General features: G+C 43.9%; 1 non-coding gene across 1 annotated transcript; it reads right to left on the bottom strand.

Moving 5' to 3' along the window:
- Positions 1 to 442: 442 nt before the first annotated feature.
- On the bottom strand, positions 443 to 514 carry TRNAG-UCC. Its single transcript has one exon. It is a non-coding gene; the product is annotated as a tRNA-Gly (tRNA).
- Between the last annotated feature and the right edge of the window lie 4,955 nt (positions 515 to 5,469).

Here is a 5,469-nt window from a genome sequence, read left to right as displayed (position 1 = left end):
AGTGGTGCGCCATTAGTATTTGAAAAAAAAATTGTTACTAATGGCGCATCGTAGATGTGGTGCGCCATTAGTATTTGGACACTAATGACGCACCACATGTCTGGTGCGCCATTAGTGTCATTTCGTAATGGCGCACCACTCCCACGGCGTGTCATTAGTAGTTTTGAAAAACAAATTGTTACTAATGGCGCACCATAGATGTGGTGCGCCATTAGTATTTGGACACTAATGGTGCACCACATGTCTGGTGCGCCATTAGTGTCATTTCGTAATGGCGCACCACTCCCACGGCGGGTCATTAGTAGTTTTGAAAAAAAAATTGTTACTAATGGCGCACCGTAGATGTGGTGCGCCATTAGTATTTGGACACTAATGGCGCAACACATGTCTGGTGCGCCATTAGTGTCATTTCCATCTATAGTCCTTTTCCTAACCGTAAAAATGCGTCTGCCGGGAGTCAAACCCAGGTCTATTGCTTGGAAGGCAATTATCCTAACCGTTGGACTACAGACGCTTTGACATGCCAATTTTCGCAATACATGTTATTCATAGAACATTTGTACAATAAGGATGCAAGTGATAGGCATCACACCATGAGTGCGAATTTTCAGCGGACGAGCAACAGGCAGGCCGCTATCCTGGGCATCCTTTTGGGCCTGAGGATCTGGATTTTGTCAGTGGGTGGCAGGCCTCACTGGTAGAAAAAGAGGCTTCCGTCCAGCCCCATTAGTCGCGAAACTGTAGGAACCGCGACTAATGAAGTCTTTAGTCGCGGTTCGGCAGACGAACCGCGACCAAAGGCCTGGGCCCAGGGCGCTCGGTGGCCAGCTGGTGCACGTGATGGGCTTTAGTCGCGGTTGGCCAGGCCAACCGCGACTAAAGGTGCCCAAAGGCCTTTAGTCGCGGTTGGCCAGGCCAACCGCGACTAAAGCTCCTCCCCTATATATACCAGTTCAGCACGCTCACTTAGCCATTTGGTGCCACTTCTCTTCACAAGCTTCACAAGGGGGTGTAGGTTTGCTTTTGGTTCCTCTTATGCACACAAGGTGTTTGATGAAATGCCCCAAGAGGGTGAAACAAACATGATATGAAGTGTTGGAGCCACACTTGAGGTTCCTCATTTATTTTTTCCTCCTCGATCGCGGTTAGCAACTTGAACCTTTCATGCATGTGTGTCATTGATAAAATATGCATGTATGTTGTTCATTGTTTAATTTCTATTGTTTATAGCTAGTTAGTTTAACAAATGCATGATGGTTAATTATATATTTTATATTATAATAATGCAGATGAATCGGCAATGGATGTACGGTAACCGACTCTCCCGCGAGTTCACTACGGGTTTGAAAGATTTCCTTGTAGTCTAATGCGAACAAGCAGAAGGGTTTTGTTATCTGTCCATGTGTTGAATGTAAGAATCAGAAGGGTTACTCTTCCTCAAGAGAAGTTCACCTGCACCTGCTTCGGCACGGTTTCATGCCAAGCTATAATTGTTGGACCAAGCATGGAGAAAGAGGGGTTATAATGGAAGAAGATGAAGAAGGGGATGATTTCATCGATGAAAGCTATCTTGCTCATTTCGGTGATACTTTCATGGAGGATGCTAAAGGTGAAGGGGAAGGTGAAGGGGAAGGTGAAGGTGAAGAAGAGGCACGTGATGAGACCGTTGATGATCTTGGTCGGACCATTGCTGATGCACGGAGACGCTGCGAAACTGAAAAGGAGAGGGAGAATTTGGATCGCATGTTAGAGGATCACAGAAAGTCGTTGTACCCCGGATGCGATGATGGTCTGAAAAAGTTGGGCTGCACACTGGATTTGCTGAAATGGAAGGCACAGGCAGGTGTAGCTGACTCGGCATTTGAAAACTTGCTGAAAATGTTGAAGAATATGTTTCCAAAGAATAACGAGTTGCCCGCCAGTACGTACGAAGCAAAGAAGGTTGTCTGCCCTCTAGGTTTAGAGGTTCTGAAGATACATGCATGCATCAACGACTGCATCCTCTACCGCGGTGAATACGAGAATTTGAATGAATGCCCGGTATGCACTGCATTGCGTTATAAGATCAGAGGCGATGACCCTGGTGACGATGTTGAGGGCGAGAAACCCAGGAAGAGGGTTCCCGCCAAGGTGATGTGGTATGCTCCTATAATACCACGGTTGAAACGTCTGTTCAGGAACAAAGAGCATGCCAAGTTGTTGCGATGGCACAAAGAGGACCGTAAGTCGGACGGGGAGTTGAGACACACCGCAGATGGAACGCAATGGAGAAAGATCGACAGAGAGTTCAAAGATTTTGCAGCTGACGCAAGGAACATAAGATTTGGTCTAAGTACAGATGGCATGAATCCTTTTGGCGAGTAGAGCTCCAGCCATAGCACCTGGCCCGTGACTCTATGCATCTACAACCTTCCTCCTTGGTTGTGCATGAAGTGGAAGTTCATTATGATGCCAGTGCTCATCCAAGGTCCGAAGCAACCCGGCAACGACATCGATGTGTACCTAAGGCCATTAGTTGATGAACTTTTACAGCTGTGGGGCAGACCTGGTGTCCGTGTGTGGGATGAGCACAAAAAAGAGGAATTTAACCTACGAGCGTTGCTTTTCGTAACCATCAACGATTGGCCTGCTCTTAGTAACCTTTCGGGACTGTCAAATAAGGGATACAATGCATGCACACACTGCTTACATGAGACTGAAAGTGTACATTTAACAAATTGTAAGAAGAACGTGTACCTTGGGCATCGTCGATTTCTTCCGAAAATTCATCCAGTAAGAAAGAAAGGCAAGCATTACAACGGCAAGGCAGATCACCGGCCGAAGCCTGCGGAACGCACTGGTGCTGAGGTATTTGATATGGTCAAGGATTTGAAAGTCATCTTTGGAAAGGGTCCTGGCGGACAATCAGTTCCGAAGGGAGCTGACGGGCACGCAGCCATGTGGAAGAAGAAATCTATATTCTGGGAGCTAGAATATTGGAAAGTCCTAGAAGTCCGCTCTGCAATCGACGTGATGCACGTTACGAAGAATATTTGCGTGAACCTCCTAAGCTTCTTGGGCGTGTATGGGAAGACAAATGATACAAAGGAAGCACGGCAGGACCAGCAACGTTTGAAAGACCCTGATGACCGGCATCCGGAGTGGTTTCAAGGTCGTGCCAGCTACGCTCTGACCAAAGAAGAGAAGGTCATCTTTTTTGAATGCCTGAGCAGTATGAAGGTCCCGTCTGGATTCTCGTCCAATATAAAGGGAATAATAAACATGGCGGAGAAAAAGTTCCAAAACCTGAAGTCTCACGACTGCCACGTGATTATGACGCAATTGCTTCCGATTGCTTTGAGGGGGCTCCTGCCGGAAAATGTTCGAGTAGCCATTGTGAAGCTATGTGCATTCCTCAATGCAATCTCTCAGAAGGTAATCAATCCAGAAGTTCTACCACGGTTACAGAACGATGTGATCCAATGTCTTGTCAGTTTCGAGTTGGTGTTCCCGCCATCCTTCTTCAATATTATGACGCACCTCCTGGTTCACCTAGTCGAAGAGATTTTCGTTCTCAGTCCTGTATTTCTACACAATATGTTCCCCTTCGAGAGGTTCATGGGAGTATTAAAGAAATATGTTCGTAACCGTGCTAGGCCAGAAGGAAGCATCGCCAAGGGCTATGGAAATGAGGAGGTAATTGAGTTTTGTGTTGACTTTGTTCCTGACCTTAAGCCGATTGGTCTTCCTCGATCGCGGCACGAGGGGAGACTAAGTGGAAAAGGCACGATCGGAAGGAAATCAACGATATGTATGGACGGCCATTCTCTGACTGAAGCACACCACACTGTACTGACCAATTCCAGCTTGGTGGCTCCGTACTTTGAGAAACACAAGAATATTTTACGCTCGGACAACCCGGGGAAGCCTGAATCCTGGATTAGGAAGGCCCACATGGAGACTTTCGGCAGTTGGTTGAGAAAACATTTAATGAATGACAATGATGTTGTAGATCAGCTGTACATGTTGGCCAAGACACCATCTTCGACTATAACGACTTTCGAAGGGTACGAGATAAATGGGAATACATTTTACACGATCGCCCAAGATAAAAAGAGCACCAACCAAAACAGTGGTGTCCGCTTTGATGCAGCAACCGAGAATGGGCAAAAGGTCACATATTATGGTTACATAGAGGAGATATGGGAACTTGACTATGGACCCTCCTTTAAGGTCCCTTTGTTCCGGTGCAAATGGTTCAAGCTAACAGGAGGTGGGGTAAAGGTGGACCAGCAATACGGAATGACAATGGTGGATTTCAACAATCTTGGTTACCTTGACGAACCATTCGTCCTAGCGAAAGATGTCGCTCAGGTTTTCTATGTGAAGGACATGAGTAGCAAACCGAGGAAAGGGAAAGATAAGAAAACGATCAGTACATCATGCGATGATCCAAAGCGCCACATTGTTCTTTCAGGGAAAAGAAACATCGTGGGAGTGGAGGACAAGACAGACATGTCAGAAGATTATAATATGTTTGCTGAAATTCCGCCCTTCAAAGTGAACACCGACCCAAGCATTAAGTTAAATGATGAGGATGCTCCATGGATACGGCACAATCGTAAGCAAGCAGGGACACAAGGGAAGAAATGATGTGTAATAATTTATTGTACCAAACTTTGTTGAATGGATCATGTGAATTATATTACCCGTGATGTGTTTGGTGTCCATTTTCGAATGATTCGAGATACCACTGATGATACATGAAATTTGGAGTGATTTAGTCATACTCCTGCCTAGGCGTATAATATGCATACTCGTAGTCTTCATAGCCGCCGCCGTTGTACTGGTAGTCGTCGCCTTCTAAGTTGCCGCCGTCGTCGTCGCTGCTGTCGTCGCTGTCGTCGAGCGGCGCTCGTGGCTCGAACTGAGGGTAGCGCAGGCGGGGGATATCGCCGGCCGTGATGTAGTCCATGACGCTCTGCAGAGTCCGGCCGTACCACCATAGCCGACGGCCGGCCTCTGGTATATTATTTTAAATTGAATTAGTTTTATTTTTCTTAATTTTTTGATATATTATTTGTATTTTTAGAATTTTGAATTGAATTAGTTTTATTTTTCTGAATTTTTTGATATAATATTTGTGTTTTTAACATATTAAATTGAATTAGTTCTATTTTTCTGAATTTTTTGATATATTATTTGTATTTTTAACATATTGAATTGAATTAGTTTTATTTTTCTTAATTTTTTGATATATTATTTGTATTTTAAAGATTTTGAATTGAATTAGTTTTATTTTTCTGAATTTTTTGATATATTATTTGTATTTTTAACATTTTGAATTGAATTAGTTTTATTTTTCTTAATTTTTTGATATATTATTTGTATTTTTAGAATTTTGAATTGAATTAGTTTTATTTTTCTGAATTTTTTGATATATTATTTGTATTTTTAAGATTTTGAAAAAGAAAAAGTATTTGGAAAATA

This window comes from Triticum dicoccoides, chromosome 7A (genome assembly GCF_002162155.2).
Source record: "Triticum dicoccoides isolate Atlit2015 ecotype Zavitan chromosome 7A, WEW_v2.0, whole genome shotgun sequence".
NCBI lineage: Eukaryota > Viridiplantae > Streptophyta > Magnoliopsida > Poales > Poaceae > Triticum > Triticum dicoccoides.
Note: the sequence above shows the minus strand (reverse complement) of the source record. Positions and strands in the feature narration are given on the sequence as shown.